Raw genomic sequence first — 25,292 nt, forward strand, 5'->3', positions numbered from 1 at the left:
TGTGTGTGTGTGCGCGCATGCATGCACGCATGTAGCCTACTTTTTCCCACCTCTTAAAGGCTGCACCTTAATCCTACTCAGGTCCTCACTTCACCGACCCACTCACCCTACTGGCAGTATTTCCCTCCTGAATCTCTCTATTTAATTGAACCTGCTTAGCAGATGGCAAGAGAATTCCACTTCACTGGAACAGGAACAATTGCATGAGTGTTTAATAAGATGGTCAGTCCAGACAGTTGGCCCCACCTTCACTCCTCTAACAGCTCTGCCAAATTTTAACTAGATATTTAAATGAATGGTACAGCACAATACCACAGCGAAGAAATAAATACCTCTACAAGCCTAATGAGATTCTGCTGGTATTCCTCCCTGATCTTTGCAGGAAAATGCAGGACTGAATTTTTATTCAAAAGCTTATTCTCTTGATGTTTACAGGTCTCTGTCCCAAGCCAATTTGGCTGACAGTTCACTAATAGCTTCACTGAGCTCCGGATCTCTTCCTACGATTCCAAGAATCGTGGCCAAAGGGGAGGAAAGTATAGATCACCACTGTTATCTCAACATGATGATGATCAACAATGACCATTAAAAGAGAAAGCGCTGCCATTAAAATAAACTCCAACAATCACCGGACAGGGAATTAATGGCACTGGACAGGGAAGTAAGTGTTTCAGGAAAGAAAATACATGCTTGACTTCATTCTCCCCTAAGTATATGCCATGAATAAACTTTTACTAGGTTTTAAGGGACCACTCCTGCCCAGATTAGACATTGTCTTATTTAACCTCACGCTATTAAACATATGGAATCTAGAAAAATGATGCTCTTTAAGGAGGCTTATCATTCTGAGGTCACAAATCTGGCGCCGTAAATCTCCATCATTTAAAAAAAAAACTCTAACTCATTCATTCCGGATATGGGTAGCTCAGGAAAATAGTTTACCATGAATATTGAAAAGGTTACCTCTAAAAGTAAAAATCAACAATAACCTGAATATCCAACAATAGGGGACTGATTAATTACTCTTCATCCAACCAAAAATATATTATGCAGCTAGTAAGTGTTTACAATGATTTGTTATTGTTAATATTTTTAAAAGAGCATTTAAATACACAAAGTTTGTTCTAATTATATGTGTGTATGTGGAGGGGTACATTATACATAACAGTGTTACTGTGTTACCGTGTATATTAACAAGGGCCAGAATGAATTCAGGTGCTTTGCAACACATTATCTCACTTAACACAACATCCTTTCATAAGTTACTATGTCATCATTTTACAGATGAGAAAACAGGTTCTGAGTTTAGTTTGCTCAAGTATAGGCTATTGTAAGAACGTAGCCAAGTCTGAATGCAAAATGTGCCTTACTCCAAAGTTTGTCTCATCCTCTATGTAAAAATCATACTAAGAGAAAACTTAGGTAAAATCTAGAAAGTGACCAAAATAGTAATAGGGCTTACCTGTGACTAATGACTCCAGAACATATATTCTTTCCCCCATTCCCCCTAATCTCAAAATAGAGCATGTATTTCCTATATGATGGATAATGATATTTTGCAAAGAGTTGTCACACACACAAAAAGGGACAGACATTCAGAGTTACAACTAAACTTTACAAACAACCGTTTACACTAGATCATCACCCTAAGAGCTTTCAGAGGAAAAAATAAATGCAGGGGCTCCTGCTTCATCCTCAGTATAAAAATACAATCTTGAATACCACAGTGACTTATAAGAAACAGGGCTATTCCAGTTTTATGACAAAAGGAAATGCTTAGGTCCTAAAAATCATGGCAGAGGAAAAGGCCTAGATTAGGAATTTAAAACAAGATGAACCAGTACACAATAGATGACCTTGTGCAAACGGTACCCCAGGCACTCATGTCCTACCCCAACAGACTTCCTTATTTTGTTTTAAGGTTGCTATATATAAAAAACAATAATAGCTATTGCTTATATCACGTTATCTGTCCAGCACTAAGTACTCTACATATCTTAACTCACTTACCCTCATAAATATGAAGATGAATTTATGTAGAGTGCACTAAAAACATTCAGTCTATTTCACATACTGTTGTGATAATTATTCAAACAGTCCTAATAGTTATTCTATTATTTTATACCATTATTGTTACTCTTAAGAATATTCTTACGACAATTATTCTATGATAGTTGGAGGTATGAGGGAGAAAAAACCCTGTATAAATATTTACCAACTCAGTTCCACCTCATTCTTAACAACCTCCCAAAGGTAATCTCTCTCTACTATGAATTTCTGCAGCAAAGACTGCCTATGCTACAATTAAAACAATGTGTTCACTGTAGAAATTTTGAAAATATGTAAAAGAAGAAGAGGGGAAAACAAAGCTAATGTCTGACCACTCGTGAAAAACCAACTACCATGTACATTATACTTTATTTCCTTCCACTCTTTTGGATTCCTAGGTTCTAATTTTGTTGTGGATTCTTTGACAGCGGGTCCAGGCCATGATTCCTTAGCACAGTGCATCATACATAGTAAGCATAAATAAGCATGTATGTATCCATTAGTCTAGGCATTAAATCAACCAAACCATGATTTCAGATGGTCACTCGACCAGCTAGCCAAAAAAAAAAAAAAAAAAAAAAACAAAAAAAAAAACAGAAGAAGAAAGAAATCATCCTTTCTCTTTAAGATAAAAAACTGTTCCCCTTCTCTCAACAATCTATTAATAGAGTCTCCCCTCATCACTCCTCTTTTTCCTTCCCTGTCCTCTTTAGGGTCTGAGTACATACACACACAGCCCCTTCAAGTGCAAAAAACTCAAATTATAAATTCCTTAGTCTGATGGTATTTAACTTAACACCCTTCAAACCAACACGAGCTCTGAATAGTAAGAAAGCTTGTGGGAGAGTCACAAGTCGGTGACAAGTGTCACCTTTACAAAGGGCTGCCTGTTTTGGTCCACTCTGTCCCTCAAAAGAAATTACCGGGGAAAAGGAACAGCCTGCAGTGTGATTTAGCAGGGAAAATCTAAGGCAATCATCTCAGCAAGCAAAGTTTCTAGCCTTGATCACTTGATTTCCTGTTACAGTACTCAAACCAGGAGAGCCAGGGGGTAAATATGAACCAGGAGAATAAAGGCAGGCAAAACGAGACGGAAACACTTCCCTAAATGCAATAAAGCTTCTGAAGGGTTATTGACTTTTTGTTGTTGTTGTTGTTTTGGCTTTCAAAGGGGGTAGGAGGGGAAAAAGCAAGTAAATCAGTTCCACATGTTGGCGAGATTCAGCCGTTAGCCAATGTAACTTGACTATAAGTAATATTCATGACAATGCACATGGCAACCTCTCAGAAATGGAAAGTTGAGTTCCCCAAATGCTTTGCAGATGGTGCCAGATTTCCACTCCCCTACTTCCACTCCCCTAACTCTTAATTTCCCCACTCCCTACCCCCTAGATCTCCATTAAGGCTTTTAAAAAATTTCACCTTGAAGAAAAAAGCGGGGAGGTACTTAAATGGCCGTGCACTTATTCTTAGAAAGAGGCCCTTTAAGTGGATAAGCCTTCAGTATGCAGTGTTCTGTGTGTATAAACCCACACAAATGGTCGGGTCTTCGGGAATCAATCCATCCATTAAGGATAAAGGGAACTGGAAACCCTGAAATGCTTAACTTTCCAGACTTAAATGACTATGTTTAATTAATAACTCAGTTAATCCATCATGTCCTTTCTGAAGGAAACCACGTAAAATGTAGCTCCATATTCTTAAGGAGCTCGCTCTCTAGTTGGGAGGAGAAATTAAAAATTAAAAAGGAGGAAGAGTGACAGTGCAATAGAGACTCGGTGCACTCAGTGTGCTTGGCGCACACCCAAGGCACTGTCAGAGTTCTCGGGGGTGGAGGAGCAGAGATCTGAAGAGATGAGACCTGGGCTTTAATGTGAGGTTGGATTTAAATGGGAAAAGAGAAAAAGAGCTTAGGCGAGAGCACTGCAGAAAGGGTTTGTCCCATGGTACTAAACACAAAGTACTAAGTACTCTGGGCCAGGCACTGTTCTAGACACTAAGGATACAAGAAAGGAGCATGACAAAATCCCTGCCCACATTGGACCCTACATTCTAAATCCTTTGGCCTCAAGAAAACCCTTAAAAAGGACTTACTAAGCACTGGCCTGTGTACTTGGAAATGGGGTGTTCAAAGATGAGCAGATTGCTTCTTTTCTAGAAAAGCTCAGTGTTACAGAGAGAACCTGAAGTCAGCAATTATGATACAAAGTCAGTTTCATAAGGGGAGCTTTATGGGAAGAAAACTGAACTAAATAGAACAGAAATGATGAGGCTAGGCTGTGGAGGTTTTTCAAGCCAGGAAGAGGAGTTGGATTTTTACACACGTGGTAGGTACTTAGTAAATATTTTTTGAATGAGTAAATGAATAAAGGTCTATTTGCCAAGAAGTAAAGAGCTGTTAAAAGGATTTTTAGCTGGGGAGTGACATGATGAACTAGGTGCTTTAAGAACGTTTATATTCTACATGCTCAGAACCATGCACCCCCTTCCCTCAACTGTCCCTAGGCCTTCTCACAAAGAAACCAATCCAGTCCGTTTAGAAACCAATTACTATTCCAAGGATCTGTGGCAGCTTTAGGAACCAAACGAACTGGATCATCTTCGATCCCTGGTATGACACTTGAGGGACCTTGAATTCAAGTTTCCCAGGTGTCTTATCGCCTCCGTAAAACTGTAAAATCCTCGAAGGGACTGTTTTGTTCAATTTTACGATCCCTACAGCACTTGCACAGAGCAGTACTATGGAATGAGATGGAGAAATACTTGTTCAAAACAATAATATAAAAATAACTCAATGAAAAACAACTGTCTGGGTTTAAAGCATAGTTGCAATGTTGCATTCAGAGTTGAAAACTAGTTTTTGACATTTCAAAATATACTACTGTGGCTGTTTTGGATATTTTTCAAAGGAAATGTTCATATATGCCATAGCTAAATAGAATTTTTATAAATGCCATTCTAGTGTATTCTTTTATTTAAAGAGATGCCTTTTTAGTACAATCATTTAGTATGGAAACTATAAATCATAATTTATCACAAAAGCTAATAATTAATCATGTCAAATTGCAACTCTGTATAAACTAGCTCTATGCCTGATGAAGTCATTTAGCCTCCCTAGGCCAAATTTCACTTAACTATAAAAAAACAAACAAACCTGGGTTAGATTATATAAAACTTGGTGATCCTAAAATTCCCATGCTACTATTGCGCTGGAATCTTATTGAAATATCAATTGTTAGACTTTTGAGAAACTACTAATGCTAGGTCTTTCTGTCATATGAAATGGATTTTTAAGAAAATTAATTTGCTGGTGAAATCTGACTTAAATTGTCAAGAAAGATGTTTTATCTCTAAAACTTGTTGCAGAAGGGATGGCCACGTATTCAAGGATGAATATTCTCAGATGAAAATCTAAATGGAGAAAACCAATCTTGAACACGGTGAGTATAAATTAAGACAGGAATCGGAGCAGTTAGCCTTTATGGAATAAATGTGATGCTAACATGATTACACAAACGTCTACCAGGTCCTCCTGGCTGTATCGTCTTTCAGGCTCTCACAGCCAGGGTGCCTGTTACGCATATCGAATGCCATGGCAACAACCCTGCCAGTACCGGCTCCAGCACGACAGGCCAGGATTCTCAACAATAATCCTTACCTAACCTCTCCACAAACAATGGCTCTCTGGGCTCAGTCACAATATAATTTTAATGAATAAATAAATGCTGATTAAGTTTCTTCTTCATTTTTAGGGCTAAAAAAAATAGGAATGTGAAAGGGGAGTTAAAAAACAAACAAAAAACCTCTATTACCAGCTGCTGGGTGGCTGTGCAGAGGTTAGATGTGATCCATTTCCTAATTTGTAAAACAGAGGTGATAATTATAGTGAGCTCCTAGGGGTTTTGTGAGTTTCCCTGCATGTATAGCACATATTCCTTACACACTAAGAGCTCAACAAATCGTAATTTTTAAAAATCCTTCAAAAAGAACAACTATTTCCAAGAATAAAAAGTCATTTGAGATTTCCCATGTCCTCATCCCAATGTCGGGAACCCTTCCCCATCAGTACTTCTGAAGCCTTCCACAGCAACAAGACTTACTAAAACGCTCTATTTTCAGGAAATGGCTTTCACATTAGCTCCCGGTGCCTTGACAAGCTGAGCTCCTAGTCTCAGTGAACAGGCTTCTTCAAGTTTCTTTGGAAACCCACATGCAAGCTGGGTCCTTGAAAAAGTGACTTTCCCCTTTGATTGCTGAGTACTTGGTGGGGGAACACCTGTCTGAGCACACACTAAATCTCTAGATTACTTGACCCTGAGGCTTTGTAAACACATGCCAAGGAGGCCAAAGGAGTAAACTGAAGTTGGAAAATCTACTGCAGAGGAGCTGGTCCCTCCAGGTCTAGTATTGCTCAACAGACAAAGTTCCTTACCTCCTGCAGAGTAGCGCCAGCGCTGGGGGAGGAAAGTAGTCCTAAAAAATCCAACCTGCCCATGCTAAGCCGATAGGGGCCACAGGAGAGGGAGAAATGCAATAATCAGCTGTGCTTCCAACAGAACCCATGGGCTCATCTGAGACACCTTCCCAGACCTACCCAAAAAGGGGCCAGAAGATTAAACCTCCTTTAGTGCCACCACTGAATATTTACTTTCACTTTGGATTGCAAGTATTTATTTAGATACATTAGCAGTGACCTCACAGAAGGCAAAAACAGCTCCTGCTCACCTGGAGAGGACTGTGGGGATTAAGGTCCCGGCCTTGGAATCATCCAGACCTCATCCACCTTAGCTGTGTGACCAGCACAAATTATTTAAACCTTCTGAGCCTAAGTTTCCTCTTGAGGATTTAAGCAACATACCTCCAATCCCACAGAGACAGAACAGCGATAATCACTACCTACCAGGTTTGCAGTTAAAACCGGATGCGATGACAACTTAGGGCAGTGTGTGACAAGTTAGGGCAGATGTTTTGTCCAACGAGGCATAGCTGCTGCTAAAATGGTCACCATTTTCTCTGAATAGCCAGCATCCAGTGTAACCACCATTAAAAGTTCAGTAAATGCTTAATGAATAAAGAAAGGATTTGGTACAACTTCCTCATTTGACAGAAGAGGAAAGCGAGTCTCAAAGAAGGTACATGATAGGTCACAACCAGGGACAGGACCAAACGCTGGTTTCTCCCGACTTTCAGTCATGCTGATTTCTGACGGAACTTTTAAAATCGGACTGCGCTGCACAATGAACTAAAAACTAAAACCTATTTATTTATCCTACAATGCCAGAATGGGAAGGGAAAATATATTATCTAAAACTACAGAATGAGGATAAAACCAGAACTTCAAATTACCCTCCCTGCCACGTAAATATTTCATTTGTCTTGAGTTCCTGAAAGGGAGCATGGTCTAGTGGAAAGAGCATGAATTCTGGAAGCAAGGAAGTCACCCGGCCCTCAGCTCCACTCCTTACTGTGGGGGTTGGAGGCATGTTGCTTAATGTCCAGAACCTCCATTTTCCTGTCTTTAAAAATGGGTGTAATAATATCTATCCTTGGGCGGTGACTACTAATGGGTATAAGGTTTCTTTGCAGGATGAAAATGTTTTTAAAATTAGATTATGGTGATGGTTGCACAACTCTGGAAATACACTAAAAATCACTGAATTATGCCCTTTCAATGGGTGACTTTATGTAACGTAAACTATACCTCACCTAGGGTCATAGCTGTGAGGACTTAAGTCACTGTGAGGAGTATGAGAGCACATAGTAGGTGCTCAGTAAGTTATACAAATTGGATTTCCATCACTAAGGCAGTAGATATCAAACTTCAGAGCTACAAAACAAATCCTGTTTGCTTTAATGAAATGCAGATTCCTGGGCCCCTACCTCCATAGTGAATGAGTCCACAAGCCCGGGGAGGCCAGTCCGTGCAAGAGCCTGGAGGAAGTCCTGATGGAGGTGGCCTACTAATCGCCGCTTGAGAAGTCCTACACTAGTGAACCTCTCAAATCAAACACTCCTACTGTGAATCTCCTTGAGATATCAGTAATAGTCTTATGTTCAATTTTTTGTACATATCCACATTTCCCTAGAGTATGGCCTGGCTAAAAGAAATGTCTTTTCAAAAAGAAAAGAAAAAAGAAAGAAAAGAGAGAGGGGGAAGGAAAAAGCAAGTCCCACTACTGCTGACCGCGTAGAGGGAGAAAAGGGGCACGTTCCAGATCTCCAGGCACTAACAGCTGCTCTCCACCTGCAGCCACCAAGTTCAGAATTAGACATGAAATAAGCTTCAGGTGGGGCTTCTTGGAAAGACAGGAGGAAGAAAAGGAAGGAGCACTTGGATTTGCTATGCTCTGCCTTACCTCCACTCTGCAGGGGCCGGGGGGGGGGGGGGAGTGCATCCCTGTTTTACAAACGAGGAAAGAGGAAACTAATGAGGAGGAAGCTTCCTCCAAAGTCACACATCCAATCCATGCAGGGTGGGCTCACTCTTACCTCAGCTCTAGGCTTCCCTGGAGGCCATGGCTCGAATCTGGGATCAAGCTCTCTTGGTCCCTCAAACTGCTAGAGCAGCTGGTGAGCTTCCTTTGTCCAGCCTTCTCCAGCTGGATGTTCTGGAGGGGCTCACCTTCCCGTAGCCCAGCTCAGTTTTCTGTTACTGAGCACAGACGATGGGCTGGCTCTGAGCTAGGCTCTGGAAAACGTGGTGCTAAGCTAGTCCTATCCTCCCAAAGGAGAAGGGGGAGGGGTAAGCAGACGCTGCAGAAGCTGTGGGCAGTGCCCAGCATGAGGAAGGCGCATCTGATCCAAACACAACCCGAAGTTGCCTGGAGCTTCAGTCTCTGTGTTCAAAAGGGAATATTAAGGCCTGATGTGCAGAGTAGGGGAGATAACAGGGGGGTTGGTTGGTTGGTTGGTTTTTTTGGCCTGGGGTTCATAGTCATCAAAAGCCCCAAATCTATATGTTGGCTTTTCTCTCCTAATGAGACATTATACACAGCCACAGAGATAAAATCATAGCACAACTTTGGACTTGTATCCCATTAACAGAACACGCCAAGCATGTACAGTATCCTCGAAATTCATGCTTTAAAAATAAACACTGAAATTAGCTCATAAATGGCACAATTATGCTGCCTAGGAGTTAATGTGTTAAGCAGAAATATTTAAAATATTTTAAATATTAAATATTCAAATATAACAGTGTTGGTAACTGTCGCATTTCTTTATTTATTAATACACCGCTTCAAAACTGGAGGGGGCTGGACAGCTCTCAGTCTCCCAAAGGCCCAGCTGCTGTTGATACACACGACTATCCACAGCTACCCAGGTATCTGCGTTTTTCCTCATCTATAGCAACCACAGCCCAGTGTCCGCAAGGCCTGATTTGGGAGCTTTGTTCAGAACTCCACCTCTCACACTCAAGTCACTGCCCTCACCCTGCAGTCATCTCTCATTCACACTCTGCCTCTTAAGATACTGATAAACAGAAACAAATTCTCTTCCTGTTATCTACCTCTTCTACTATTAATATTAATACTACCACTACCACCACGCCACTCCTCCTCATTATGGCCTTCAAGGTAAGAAGAATAAGCCTCATTTTATGGGTAAGGAATCAGACAGAGCTAGTAAAAGTGGCAGAGAGATTTGAACTCAAATATGTCTGACTCTAAGGCCAAGGCTGTTGTCACTTCCAGGCACAAACTCTCCAATGGATCCCCAACCTATTCAGGGTAAAAGCGCAAGCAAGTCCTTACCCTGGTTCCAAAACCCCTACCTATATCCTGTGTGTCCTTTGACTTCTCTCCTGCCCTCTCCCCACTCTGTCTGCTCCAGACACAACCGCCTCCAGGTTGCTACTCAGACCTGTAGACTACTTTCCAACCACAGGGCCTTTGCACTTCCTGTTTCCCCTTTCTGAAATATTTGCCTTTGGGTGGACTTGTTCCCTCCTGCCTCTAGGGTTCTGCTCAAATACTCTTTTATACAAAAGAGCAAGCCTAGTAGCTCCTGTCACATCTCCCATGACCTATGTTTTATTCTTTGCTGTCTGTCTTCCCATGTATGCCACATGTGCAAAGGGACTTTGTTTTGTTCCCACTGTCTGTAGCAGCTAGAACCACTCAGTTAATGAATTCATGAGAAGGGCACAAGTTGTACACAGACCGTGAGACAAATATACCCCACTGGGAATTCATAACACAGGGAATCATTCAAAGAGGTCACTTCCCCTGCCTAGAATGTACTTTGCCACTAATTTTCTTGATACGTTCATCATTAAGGCTTCCTTAATTTTCACTTCCATGGAAAGTCTTTCCTAATCTCTATGTAACCGGGGCATCCCACTATCCTAACACTTAACAAAACACACTGCAATTATTTGTTTATGTAACTTCTCCCCACCCCTGACATCTTGTGTTTCTAGAACACAAGGACTGATTCTCCTTCATCTTTGAATTCTCTTGGTAGGCATGCTGTTGCTGACTACATGGTGTAATGCTACCTTTTAATACGTCCCACAGAAGCTGTCAGTTTATAGGTAACAGTGTGAGTCTGGCATTAACCAAAATTGTGACAGAAGATTCTCTGGCCACAGACAGCAAGCAGCATCACCCACTGAGCCCATCAGTGTATAAACACACTCCGCCTGTGCTGGTGCAGCAAACACTTCTATGTCTGAACAACAAAGAGACATCCGGGAGTAATAAGCAAATTCGCAAGCTGAGAATCATTCTAAACACACTCTACAGATAGAAATTTGGCCAGAGGTCATGTTCTCGTTGACCTTGTTTCCCTCCCCAAAGTAAGTTCTTCAAGGAGGCCTTCTTTGTGATTGTTCCAGTTCTCTCTTCCCACCTGTCTCTCCCTCTCTCACGCCCGCGCACTCACGCCTGTGTGCACTTACAGCCTGTTTATACATTCTCATCCACCCTGCGTCCCCAGTGAAAGCAAAGGTGAGGTAGATGGCAGAGGTAACTGCCAGGCATCAAGAGTCCTGGGATTCAGTTCCTGACAAATTAGATGTTTGCCTGGATTCCTCCCTTCTCAAATCCCTTCAACCCTAATGAATAATTGGAAGAGTCCATCGGCAAAATGCAGGCAGGTGAGTATTTTGCTTTTGGCAGAAGCACCGCATTAGACTGCAGTGAACCGGATTCCCTGTAGCTGTCTGATTTTCAGACCGCTGCAGTGTTGTCGTTCAAAGGGGTCTGGGGCAGGCATTAAATAAGGCTGCTTTCCATTCTGTCCACAAGGCACTGATCCCAAGTTTAAGATATGAAGCCAGTGGAGAAACATTCCATGAAACGACCAGACTTGTTCTGCATTATAGAACTAGTTGAATGTGATACACAATTAATTGTAAGGTTTTAAGAACAAATTTCTGCTAAAGAAAGAGAAAAAAGGAAGAAATATTTGTTTTATTTCATTCTTATTTCCTAAAAAAAGAAGATGAAAATGAGCTTATTCTTACTAATTAACTGTTCAAGAAAAAAGCTGATCCATTAATAATGGAGAGAAAAACCCTGGATCGCTCTTTACAGGTAAATAAGGCTCAAGGTACGTCTCACTTCACATCTGAACTATTATTAAATTTGGTCTTTCTCTAATTAACTCCCCCACCTAGATGTATACATAGGGATTTCTAAGATCTGGTCAATGACTTTGATTTTCATCTCAAACGTCATTTCGTAAAGCTAAGTTTTCACCTATCATTTAAAAGTTGCTAGTCTTAAACCTCTAGGAAGGAATGTTGAGATTCATTGTGGAGGCAAGATTGGGAAAATTAAATGGCCCCAGGTAATGCTGGATTGTTCAGGTGCCAGCAACCAGTGTTTTTCCCATTAAACTACAGGGCAAAATGCTGAACACAATTTTAAGCTTGAAAAGAAGAGTTCTGTGCTATCAGATCCTGACCACAAAGGACATCTGACTATTGCCAGGCACTGTGCTCCTTCAGGAGACACCAAATGACCCTCACTGGATCAAATCAATGTTAGTCTGAAAGGCATCTTTTTTCCTTTGTGCTTCTCTTCTAGTTAGTCAATCCTTATCAATCACAAACAATGACAAGGATGAGAAAGCAGATTTGGGTAAGATCACGGAGGGCCTAGAAGCAAGGCTGTGAAGGCTCAGAAGCAGTAAGGAGCCTCTGAAGTAATGTTATAGAGCCAGGCAGTGAAGTGATCAGATCTGGACCTGAAGAAGAATAATTTGGCAGTAATAGATAAAAATATGACCCATTATTAGCAAGTGAGGCCATAATATAGCGTTGAGCATGGACACCAGTGTCAAAGGCTGTTGTGGATTTAAATCCTAGCTCTGCCAATCTCTAGCTGAGTAGTTCAGGCACGTTACCTAACCTCTAAGCCCCGCCTCTGTCCCCTGATTTCCTACTTCATAGGACCATTGTTATTAGATATTATTAATTGGATTAATATATGTTAATAAGATAATTCATTTATCTCACTAACACAGTAGCCAGCACAAGGTAAGTATTCAACAACTGATAACTTTTGTTGTTGGAATTGTAATGCACCAAGGGCGGGGAGGGTATGCAGGGCTAGAGTGAGGGATGGTTCTAGAACTAAAAGAAGGAAAATGGACACAAGGGGCATTTTTGAGCTCTCAGTTGCTGATGGCTGTGGACTACTGAGAGATGTATCAAAAATGCCAAAGAAGTTTGAAAGCTAGGTAATTACAGGACCAGCAATGATAGGTTCCATTTTTAGTTTGTTAGTTTTACCTAGATAAAATGAAAAAAAAAGAGAGAGAGAGAGACAGACAAGAGAAGCAATATTCTCTACAATCACTGCAAAGGCGAAAAAAATCAGAAGCGTATCTCCTGAAAGTTAGCCCATTCTTTTCAAACAGCAAGAGCACAAACATTAAGCCATTTATTTTAGAAAAGGGGTTTCTCAAGAACAATTCATGAAATTTAATTAAAACCATTTTTTGGAAACACATATAACACACTCTTTTACAAAAGTAAGCATCAAGACTATCGACTCACGGATCGCTCATATGCGGAATCTAAAAAAAAAAACAACATAAATACAAAACAGAAACAGAGTCAGACATAGAACACAAACTAGTGGTTGCCAAGGGGACGGGGGTTGGGAAGGGACAGACTGGGATTTCAAAATGTAGAATAGATAAACAAGATTGTACTGTGTAGCACAGGGAAGTATATACAGGATCTTGTGGTGGCTCACAGCGAAAGAGAATGTAACAATGAATGTATGTATGTTCATGTGTAACTGAAAAATTGTGCTCTACACTGGAATTTGACACAACATTGTAAAATGACTATAACTCAATAAAAAAATGTTTTTAAAATAAGAAAAGAAATAAAATTCTGACGCATGTTACCACATCGATGAACCTTGCAAACACTGTATTAAGTGAAATAAACCAGTCATAAAGAACAAATACTGGATGATTCCACTTACATGAGGTACCTAGAGTAGTCAGGAGGTAGAATGGGGGTTGCTGGGGCTTTGGGTGAGTGAGGAATAAAGAGCTATTCTTTAATGGATAGAGTTCCAGTTTGGGAAGATGAAAAAATTCTGGAGATGGATGGTGGTAATGGTTGCACAACAAAGTGAATGCACTCAATGCCAGGGAATTGTCCACTTCAAAATGGTTAAAATGGTAAATTTTATGTTATATATATATTTTATCACAATAAAACTTCTTGTGTCAAGAGAAAAACATAAAGCAAAACAAAACAAAAAAGACTATAGACTCACGGATTCAAATCTCCCTTTCCCCACCCATAACTGATACTTAGGACAGCGTGCAACTACAGTAGCATATTATCCAACAAAAAGTAGGAAAATATGGTGAGAAACTATATAGGTATGATTTTTTTTTTTAATGTCACATGTCAGCATTGTAAAAGAAACCCAGGAGTCTTCTACTTTATTCCCATGCCATTAAATCACGGGAATGTCATCGATTATCAGGATTTTTTTAAAAGGAAAAAAATTATATGTGATTACAAATATCAACATCAACAAAGTTATTCTTGAATAATAATAGTAATGATCATGCTTCTTTTCAGAGATTCCACAAAAATGTGTATAGTACAAACTCCAAATCTCAAGAGTCTACAAAAGCACTAGCTTTAGCAAAGCAATAAACCTAGGGAAAAATTTTTTTTCCAACAAAGATATTTTCTCTGGTCATTTGACTTTATTCTTTAACTTTACACCAAAAATAAAAAGAGGGCAGAGTGATTAACCTCCAGAGACAAAACTAATAATTTATTTCAAAGTAAATCTCTGCTGTGATATTATTCAGAAGGCTTCTATTTATATTAACTTCATGATTTAAGACATCCCCATGCTGATCAAATATATAATGTCATCTTCATTAAAAATAATTAAGATTCCCTAGGCAGACACTCACACTTGAAATGAGGGGGGAAAAACCCTCAATTTTTTATACACTGCAAGGTTTTCTAAAACTCATTCATATTTAATTTTTAAGGATGCTTTGCAGCACATTAAATATTTAACAGTCAGAGGGATTTCAAACCCGAATGCTAAATGTCAACCAATTCCTCCAAAATACTTCTTATTTCATTTGCAGTAAATAAGCTGGACCTCCTTTCAGAAACAGGAAAGAAAAAAAAAAGTCTTCAAACTTAACTCACATTAGGACATTGAGATAATAATTATCTATCCACATAATTAGACCATGTAAGAGACTGGATTTTAAATACCAGGCTTACTAATAAGTACTGTAGAATTCTGAAGTAGTGCAGCTCACATTATAAATGGAGATAATCTTTCAGAAACTTGTCCCCCTCTCCTTCCCAGAATTCATTCTGCATCGTGCAACATACATTAACATACACAATGGATGTGATAAGTCAGTGCTGGCAGGAGCAGAGACACTAAGGTTCCGCGGTATTGGGCCAGTTAGCAATGCAAGACAACAACTGAGAAACAGGGTGCACCATCGGACCCTCACTAAGGAGGGGTCTTAGCAAACCCACTTTAATTTCTGTAAGGAGTTGGTAATTAGAAGGTCACAGACCATGTGGCAGTCAGTACTTACTGACCTCTACTACAAGAAACAAAACAGTCCTTTTATAGGTATGGATACTCATTCTAATATTATAAGGGAAAGTAAAATCTGCTTAACTTTTAAATAGAGAGAAAGGAAATCAGTTTTCAATGATGATGAAAAGAATAGAGGAAAGGTATAAGGAAAAAAAAAAAAAGAAGAATAGAAAATCTCCAAGACTCAGAGACTATCAGACTGGACCATATCAGGTCAAAATTCGGTTCCTCCAGGCCTTAAAAACTCAGCAGATGCCACCACACAGAATGCTTTCACAACAGCACCGTGTGAAAGCGTGTTTGCACTGTTACCACACAAACACAATCACGAGGCTTCCCCAAGAAAGGCAGCAGCCACTCTCACCTCAAGTCGGCAAAGGGGGACTGCAGATTTGTGGTGAAGGCCCCAGTCAAGAGGAATCTAGTGGCTTCACAATGTTTGGGTAATAAACGGTAAGGAGCACACTGTAGACATGCCAGCTAGGAGTGCTGTCCAGATGCCACAAGTGCTGCACTCAAGGATTCCAAATTTGGGCACCCTTGACTTATCTGTAGAGGTAGGAAGGTAGACAGGGAAACAGAATTCCCATTCTTCAAATCCAAGGAGATCTGCACCTGTCCCCCACCTGGCTCCACTGTCTTCTACTCACCCATTTCAGGCCATTTAATAGGAATCAAGTTATTTTTCTGACCAATTTTGCCAAAGATGTCCTTAAAAAAAAAAAGCCGTCTCTAACTCCCTGTGTGGTTCCTTCCCTCTACCCAACAAAAAAATCAGGCAGGATCTCCACACCGAAGGTTCACTAAGTGCCTAGAAAAGTTCCACTAGTTACTCCGCCTGCTCAGGATTCTCTGGCTAAATGACGCATGTAGCCGTCCTTTCCTTGGAGGTTTTGTGAAAGAATCATAATTAACTGAGGCTGATATTCCACCACCCAGCGATGTAAACCGAAACTAGAGGCTCTCAGGAAGGAAGGGGCACTAAGAAATGGTCTCTACAGGACCATTTCTCTCTCTATAGGAGCTATGCGCTCAAAGAGCCGGGCTCCGGACACCCAGAAGCAAAAGAATAGGTTTCTGACTTACATGGAAAAAAGAAATGAATCTGGAGAGCTTTTTGCATTTACAGGAATAGGACATTGCTTCACTTCATCAATTTTGAAACTTTAACTGCTTCTTTCCCTAATGCTCTCCTCCCACCCTGGGTCTCTTTAAACTTTAGGCTCTAAAAGAAACCATGTTACAGAACTGTCAGCCCTCTCAGGACTTCACAAATTTCAAAATAAGTCATAGCAGGCTGGAAGGTTTTCTTATGGGAAGAATGCTGTTATTGTTATTAACTCCTTGTGTTTGTCTCTTTCTCAAACCACTTTAGAAAGTCATAAAGTCCTCATGGTCCCCGTAGACATGGGTGGACATGAATCATGTCTTACCGTTTTTCACCACTGAGAGATGAATGAAAAAGAAATGGTTGCTAAGAGGAGAAACCACCCATAACTGGGAATCCCACATGCAGCTTAAGTATGACTCAGGAACCCATACCACGTAGAGTCTTAAAAATAAAGAGGCAACAGGTCACACAGTCTCTGTGAGGGATGGACACCACTGCAATTATGCCCATCTTAGCACACAACATGCGTGGGTTCTGAAGGGCTGGGACTTGTCTGAAATGAGTTGAGCTCAAAACTCAAACTCCCATCTTCTGACCCTAAATCCCAGGAAGCTCAGCCCATAGATCTAATAAAGCAACACTCAGGCAGGTTTTTATTTGGTCCTATTAGTGGCACCTAATGCAGGTGCCATTCTTTCCAGTTCTCAGATCATCTGTTCCTTGAAAAGCAGTAACAATTTTTAAACGTAAGCACACACCCAGAACAAAAACAAAAACAAATGTTGCTTACATTCCTAAGATTTTTATAACCACGTAAAAATGAGTCACTATAAAATAAAATTTGAAAATTATTTTAACAGTTTAACTAAACGATAATAAAATGAGTAGCAGTCAGTGGTCTCTACTCAGAGAGGCTCTCCCTCCTCCGCTTCCCTTCTGCATATGGGTCTCCGTGCAATCTCACAGGCAGTGTGGCCATTACCTAATGAAAACCTGAGCGTCCAGAGAGCTCTAACCAGTTAAAGCACACTGCACATGTGGGATCAATTAGGTGGAGATGACCTTTATATTTAGGAAAATACTAAAATGCCAGCCAGCCCCTTTAACGTCTGACCTACATCTGAAACTAAAGAACAGTTATAATTCTAAAGGTTTAGGCACTTCAGGCTACTGTATTTAGTCATCAGTAATCCAGTGCAACAGAAAAAAACAGCCAGGATAAGGAAGTAAGTGAGCTGCATGGAGAACCAGCACATCACAGCTGGACAAGATTTTTCAGAGCTTCTTATCTAACCAAATCATCTTAAAGGGGAGAAAGAAATGTCCAAATAAGTTACTGATTTTCCAATTGGGGGTAAATATCTATTTGCATTCTTTGACTGTGTAATCATCATTGAGAGATTTTTCACTAACTGTCATTTTAATCCTCTGGAGGATCATATTTTCATTCCTTCTCTCTCTGATCATGAATTCTAATTTCTCAATGCTTTTCTTGACAGGAAACCTAATACCAAACTTGTCTAATTTACAGAAATTTTAGATGAAATATAAAGCAGTATACAAAATAATGATGTGATTTTATAATATGACAATATATCCACAAAAAGGGCTGAGTGGGGAGACATCCGCTAAGACTGTCCACTGGTAGTGGTGTACCGTATATACATATATACACACACATATGTATATATAAATATACACACACATATATACATGGATGTACCACATATATAAATACAGAGAACCAAGCTCTTCTTTAGCATAAAGTTCAAATCCTGTCTCTCCACTCACCAGCAATGCAACCTTGGGCTAGGGACCTGGTCATTCTGGCTCAATATCCTCATTTGAAAAATAGGAATAATAAGCGTCTCATCCATGGAATGGTTGTATTTACATCAAAGTCCAATAAAAACCAATACATGGAAAGCAGTAAGAAACCAGGAATATTACAGGCACAACAAATAAAGCTATACTCACCACCACCACCACCATCACAGTCTTTGTCTCCAGAGTTTTTTCTGCATTGAACATGCATTATTTTTGTAATTTAAATACATGATTAAAAAATATTTCAAGGATAATTTCCCCCTCATTCTGCCCTTCAGCTGTTCTTACAATACAGAAAGTCATCTCTAGAATCCTCCTTTTTGAGAACTCCTCTTTGGATTTTTGTAATAAACTACTAGCTGTCACTTGTCGCATGAATTCAGTTAGGGAGTTGGCAAACACAGCGTGTTTAAAAGTACTTTTTACATAGTTAGGTGCAAAGCAGTATATTAATCCTGTGTCAGTCCTATGAACTAGAAAATGGGCCAATTATATGGGCAAGGTCATGCAGTAAAGGGTTAAAAACGCAATGTATGGTACTATGTGATCTTGGACATGGAGCCCAATATGACAGAACGCCACAGTGAGCTCAATTCTGGAGAAAAGGTGGAAGTCGTCCTACGTACAAGCTATTCACAGAGGTCAATATTCGTTTTGTACTTATCACTATTCAAGTAGTAAAATAATCCAGAGCTGTTTGAAGCTGCTCCTTCTTTCAGCTAAAACAGCACAGATAGTTTCGTTTGAAAATATGTATAAACAAAACAAAAAAGTCAGCAAAACCTTTACAAGGATTTTCAGAGCCTGGCACCATTTACATCACAAAGTTCAACAATTTACGAGAAGTTAGAACGCTCGGATTTCATTATACTAGCAAAACCAAGAATAAAGCATAGAATAATTTCCAGATGGTGTCCCCTTTTTTGTACAGATTTTTCAATTTAACATTGTTCTGAAAGCTTTAGCCAACTGAACACAGAGCTGTAACGATTTTATGCAAGAATCTCGTTCTTGGATAAAGACTCAAACACTGCATTTACTGAGGTTTCTAGCCATTAGAAAGAGAGCAAGAAAGAATAAAGCATGAAAAAGTCTCTTCTACAAACAGAAATTAACGATTGGAAAAGAATACAGCTCAACCTCCCAAATGGCCAAACTCTCTATAGACTATCTCTGGCTTTTTTTAGTTATCAAATCTCTATGTACACACATAAATGTATATTTTATATATAAACTTCCATTTTAAAAAGCATAAAGATTTACAGAATCATGGGTTTAAAAAGCTTTAAAAAATAAACTCACATAACTGTGAAACAAAGAGCACTGCAGATTAGCATCTCCAACATACAGACCAAAAGGGCACTGCAAGCAACAGATGAATTCTGTTAGGCTCTACCAGACCTCAGATGGCTCCAGAAAGCCTCTAAGGTTTGCCTCTGAGAAGTGTGCATTCCAGGAACTGCTCCTAAGGACCCCTCCATCCCAGTGTAGGCAAGGACATCCAAACCCAGAAGGGATCCACTTCTACGGACAACAAACACAGCTCAAAAGGGAAATGCCTCCTAAATGTTTCCACTGCTGTATTAACAATGAACAGGGGAGTTAGAGCATGTGCTTAGCATGCACAAGGTCCTGGGTTCAATCCCCAGTACCTCCATTAAAAAAAAAAAACAAAAAACCCCCACAACTTAATTACCACCCCCTCCACCGCCAAACAAACAGAAAACAATGAAAGAACCCATCCAAAACTAATTTCTTACTATGGAAAACCTACACAAGGGAAAACAGTATAACAAACCTCCACACACCCATTACCTAACTTCAACCATGACAAACTTGTAGCCTTTTTCACCACATCCCCACCTCCCCAACCTAAATTATTTCTGAAGCAATTTAAAGACAGTCAATGCCATCCAAAAAGTCTGCATAAAACTCTAAAGGATGAAAACTATTTTTGTAAAAATAATCACAATACTATTATTATAATATTAGTATATTAATATTAGTATTATATTACTATTACTATAATATTACTATATTAATATTAGTATAATACTACTATTATTAATAATAATAATTCCTGAATACCATCAAATATCCAGTCAGGGTCCAATTTAATTGCTGTATTTTACAGACTGGGAAGCTCTACTGGGAAGAATGGGAGCAGCAATGAGGACCAGGACATCACTGTCATTTATGCTTTTGTTTTAAAACTGTGCCAGCCCTGAGGTTGCAGCATGGTCTAGTTTTTTGGACTCAGTTCATGCCAAGCTCTACTAAGGGTCCTCTATTTCTCTTGCAGCCAAGATGCAATGTTCTTTCACGTGGAAAAGAGGCCATGCCAGAAGAAAATACAGGAAGCCATTTTCCTCATAATTTTCATAATTAGGAGGAAACTATTAAATGAGATCAAATCTTCTGAATTTTCCCTATACCCTAAGAACATTTTTTATAATGTTTTCTTTTGTTATACATCTGAAACTAATACTGTATGTGAATTATTCTTCAATTAAAAAGTTTTCTTTTGAAAAAATTTCCGACTTACAAGTTACAAATATAGTCCGAGTAGCCACGTACTGTTCACCCACCTCCCACAGCAATCACCCCTAGCATAAGGGTTTTTAAGAACCAGCATCAATCCGTACATCTATGGCCAACTGATTTTTAAAAAGAGTGCCAAGACCATTCAGTGGTGAAAGAACAGTCTTTCCAAGAGATGATGCTGGGATAACTAGATAGTCGCATGTAAAGAATGAAGTTGGACCCTTATCTCATACCCTATACAAAAATGAACTTTAAAAAATGAATAAAAAAACCTAAATGTAAGAGCCAAAATGATAAAACTTCCAGAAGAAAACAAAAAAGCAAATCTTCATGACCTTGGATTTAGCAAAAGATTCTTAGATATAACACTAAAAGCGTGAACAACAAAAAAGAAAATAAAGATATACTGGACTTCACCGAAATTAATCAAGGGACACCATCAAAGAGGCAAGACAGGACACAGAATGGGAGGAAATATTTGCTAATTATGTATGTGATAATGGACTTATACCTGGAATATATAAAGGATTCTTACCACTCAATAAGAAAAATAAGCATAAAATAAGCAAAGGATCTGAACAGACATTTCCCCAAGGAAGACATACAAATGATTAATAAGCACATGAAAAGATATTCAACATCATCAGTCATCAGGGAAACAAATCAAAAACCACAATGAGATAGCACTTCACATCCACTAGGATGGTTAGACACAAAGAGTCATTAACAAGAAGTACTGACGAGGGTGTGGAGAAATCAGAACCTATATGCACCGCTGACCAGAATGTAAAATGGTGCAGCCACTGTGGAAGAGAGTCTGGTAACTCTTCAAATGACTAAACAGAATTACCATATGACCCAGCAATGTGACTCATAAGTACATGCTCAAGAGAAATGAAACATATATCCACACAAAAATCTATCCACAAATCCTTATAGCAGTGTTCACAGCAGCCAAAAGTGTAGAAACAATCCAAACACCCATCAACTGAAGAATGATGTGTGACTGGGACGTTGTGTTGTACACCAGAAATTGACACACTGTAATTGACTGTACTTCAATACAGAAAAAAAAAAACAGGAAAAAATAGGGAAAAAAATAGAAAAAAAGATAAACAAAATGTGGTATACTTCTACAGTGGTATATTATTTAGTCATGAAAAGGAATCAAGTATGGATACATCATACTTCAACACGGATACACCTTGAAAATATTAGGCTATGTGAAAGAATCTAGTCACAAAGATCACATACACTTCTATTCATATGAAATATTCAGAACTAGGAAATCTATAGAAACAGAAAGTAGATGACTGGTTGCTTTGGGCTGGAAGAGAGAAAAGGGAGGATAGGAAGGTGACAGTTCAATGGTACAGAATTTCTTTTTGTGAGGATGGAAAAGTTCTAAAATTGACTGTGATGAGAGTTGCTAATATATTCAAAACTACTGAATTGTGCACTTTGGGTGCATTACATGGTTTGTAAATTATACCTCAATTAAGCTGTTAAAAATAGATAAAATGCATAGATATATTTTAAAAGAGAAGAAGGTCCTTCATTACAGGCTTTCAGTCCTTAGTTCTGCGCTTCTAACGAGCCTTTCCTGGCCACGGTCAAGTACACATCACTTCCCTACAGAAGGAGGACAAGGGGAGTGCAGATGGCTCTTGGAGATACCAGGCTTTTTATAAGTTCGAAGGAGACAGCCAAAGGGCAACATCAAAAGTTTTCATTTACTACCTCTGAAAGAAAGATGTGTCTGGAGCATAAAACACTTTATTCTTTATCGCCTTTACCACGAGATATCAGGAAAACACTCTGCCGGGAAGGGGAGGGAGGAGTGAAAACGCTTTCCCTACCTGCATCACGATCTCTGTTAAGAGAGATGTGTATCATAGTACCCAGTAAGTACTCAATGGGTTTGATTTGATTGATATGGGAACAAAAAATGACCTAGGATATAAAAGCACCAATGGTGTTTCAGAACCTTGTACAAGAAGGCATTCTTTTTTAATTTGCATTTTTTATTAAAGTATAGTCAGTTTACAATGTTGTGCCAATTTCTGGTGTACAGCACAATGTTACAGTCATACATATAAATACATATATTCCTTTTCATTATAGGTTGCCACAAGATATTGAATATAGTTCCCTATACTATATAGAAGAAACTTGTTTATCTATTTTATATATAGTAGTTAGTATTTGCAAATCCCCAACTCTTAATTTATTCTTTCCCACCCCCTTTAACCCCTGGTAACCATAAGTTTGCTCTCTATGTCTATGAGTTTGTTTCTGTTTTGTAAAGTTCATTTGTGTCTTTTTAAAAAAAGATTCCACACATAAGAGATATCGTATTTTTATTCTTTTATTCTCTTCCTGGCTTATTTCACTTAAAATGACAATCTCCAGGTCCATTCACATTGCTGAGAATGACATTATTTTATTCGTTTTTATGGTTGAGTAATATTCCATTACATCTCTCTCTCTCACACACACATCCTCTTTATCCAGTCATCTGTTAATGGACATTTAAGGTTGTTTCCATGTCTTGGCTGTTGTAAACAGTGCTGCTATGAACATTGGGGTGAATGTATCTTTTTGAATTACAGTTTTCTCTGGATATATGCCCAGGATTAGGACTGCTGGAGCATATGGTATATATTTTCAGTCTTTTAGGGAACCTCCATAGCAGCTGCACCAATTTACACTGCTGCCAACAGTGTTAAGAGGGTTGCTTTTTCTCCATATTTTCTCCAGCATTTATTATTTCTAGAATTTTTAATGATGGCCATTCCAACTGGTGTGAGGTGGTAGTTTTGAATTAGTGATGTTGAGCATCTTTTCATGTGCCTGTTGGTCATCTGGATGTCTTCTTTGAAGAGATGTCTATTTAGGTCTTCTGCCCATTTTTACTGGGTTGCTTATTTTCTTTTGATACTAAGCTGTATGAGCTGTTTGTATACTTTGGAAATTAGTCCCTTGTCGGTCACATCATTTGCAAATATATTCTTCCATTCTGTAGGTTGTCTTTTCATTTTGTTGATGGCATTCCTAGCTGTGCAAAAGCTTTTAAGTTTAACTAGGTCCCATTTGTTTATTTTTGCTTTTATTTCCCTTACTCTAGGAGCTGATTCAAAAAAAATATTGCTATGATTTATGTCAGAGCATTCTGCCTATGTTTTCCTCCAGGAGTTTTACAGTATCTGGTCTTACACTTATATCTTTAATCCATTTTGAGTTTATTTTTGTATACAGTATTAGAGAATGTTCTAACTTCAAAGTTTTACAGGTAGCTGTCCAGTTTTCCCAGCACCACTTATTGAAGAGACCGTCTTTTCTCCATTGTATATTCTTGCCTCCTTTGTCATAAACTGACCATAAGTGTGTGGGTTTGTTTCTGGATTTTCTATCCTGTTCCATTAATCTGTGTGTCTGGCTTTGTGCCAGCACCATACTGTTTTGATTATTGTAGCTTTGTAGTATAGTCTGAAGTCACTGAATTTATTCCCTCCGTATCTAGGCACCTGTCACCTCGGATAGGCCCCTTCCATTCCTCATGATTAGGAGCTCCCATTGTGCCACTAACTCTGGGTAGGGTTCCAGCTCCTCTTTTTCTTTATCTCTCTTCCTTCGAGATGAAAATTTCCAAATAGGGTTTGGTAGGCAGAATTCTAAGATGGCCCTAAGATTTCTGGTCCCTGTTTGTACAGGCCTTGCACAATCTCTGGGACTGACATTTTACCCTGTAATCAGGTTATGCCATAACCTGATTTCAAAAAGAGAGATTAGCCAGTGGACCTAACCAAATCACATGAACCCTTTAAAAGCAGAGTTTTTCTCCGGCTAGTGCCAGAAGGGGCCTCAGAGGGGCACACTCTGGCTGACCTAGGAGGAAACACTGCCCATGGTGTGCACTGCCTATGGAAGCCACCTGGCAAGGCAGAGAGAGCCTACAGGAACTGAGAGTGGTTGCTGGCCAACAGCCAGAAGGAAATTCTGGGACCTTGGTTCTACAACCACAAGGAAAGGATTTCTACCAGTGAGCTTGGAAGATGACCCCCAAATCCACATTCTAATTATACCCCCAGCTGACACCTTGCTTTCAGTCCAGAGAGACCCTGAGCAGAGAATCCAGCCATGCATTGCCTAGAGTTCTGCCCTAGAGAAACTGCCATATAATAAACTGGTGTTTTCAGCCACAAAGTTTGGGGTAATTTGTTACATAGCATTAAGAAGCTAATGCAGGGGTTATACGACAGCCCTGCTTACAGAGACAGACCTTGGTTTAGATAAGGGTTCCACTGCATCTCTTTCTTAGCCTCAGTTTTCTGTCTACAAAGTGGAGCTGAGTCTCTACTCTACAGAGTAGCTGAGAGGATAAGTAGAGACAAAGCACATAAAGTATGTACAGACACATAATAAATGCTCAATAAATAGTAACGTGATTTTCTACCCTCTGACGAGAGATGGTTCTGAGTATGCAGAAGTGAAGCAAAGCTTTCTGAACAAAGGAATTCTGACAAATCGTTTCAAAGTCTCACTCCTACAGACTGCCATCAGTCTGTGGTGGTTTCCACTATGGGGTTCTAAAGACCATGTTAAGATGCCCAATTAACTTAGCAATAATTCAGTACAGGTAATGTGATATCATGCATGAGTTAATTAGGTTCAACTACAACTCAAATGCAGTT

The 25,292-nt window shown here is 39.4% G+C and overlaps 1 protein-coding gene across 3 annotated transcripts in view; it reads right to left on the minus strand.

Annotated features, from left to right (window-relative positions):
* Positions 1-25,292, minus strand: part of CACHD1 (cache domain containing 1) — a 197,945-nt gene that overhangs the window by 124,473 nt on the left and 48,180 nt on the right. The window lies entirely within an intron of this gene.

This window comes from Camelus dromedarius, chromosome 14 (assembly GCF_036321535.1).
Source record: "Camelus dromedarius isolate mCamDro1 chromosome 14, mCamDro1.pat, whole genome shotgun sequence".
Lineage (NCBI taxonomy): Eukaryota > Metazoa > Chordata > Mammalia > Artiodactyla > Camelidae > Camelus > Camelus dromedarius.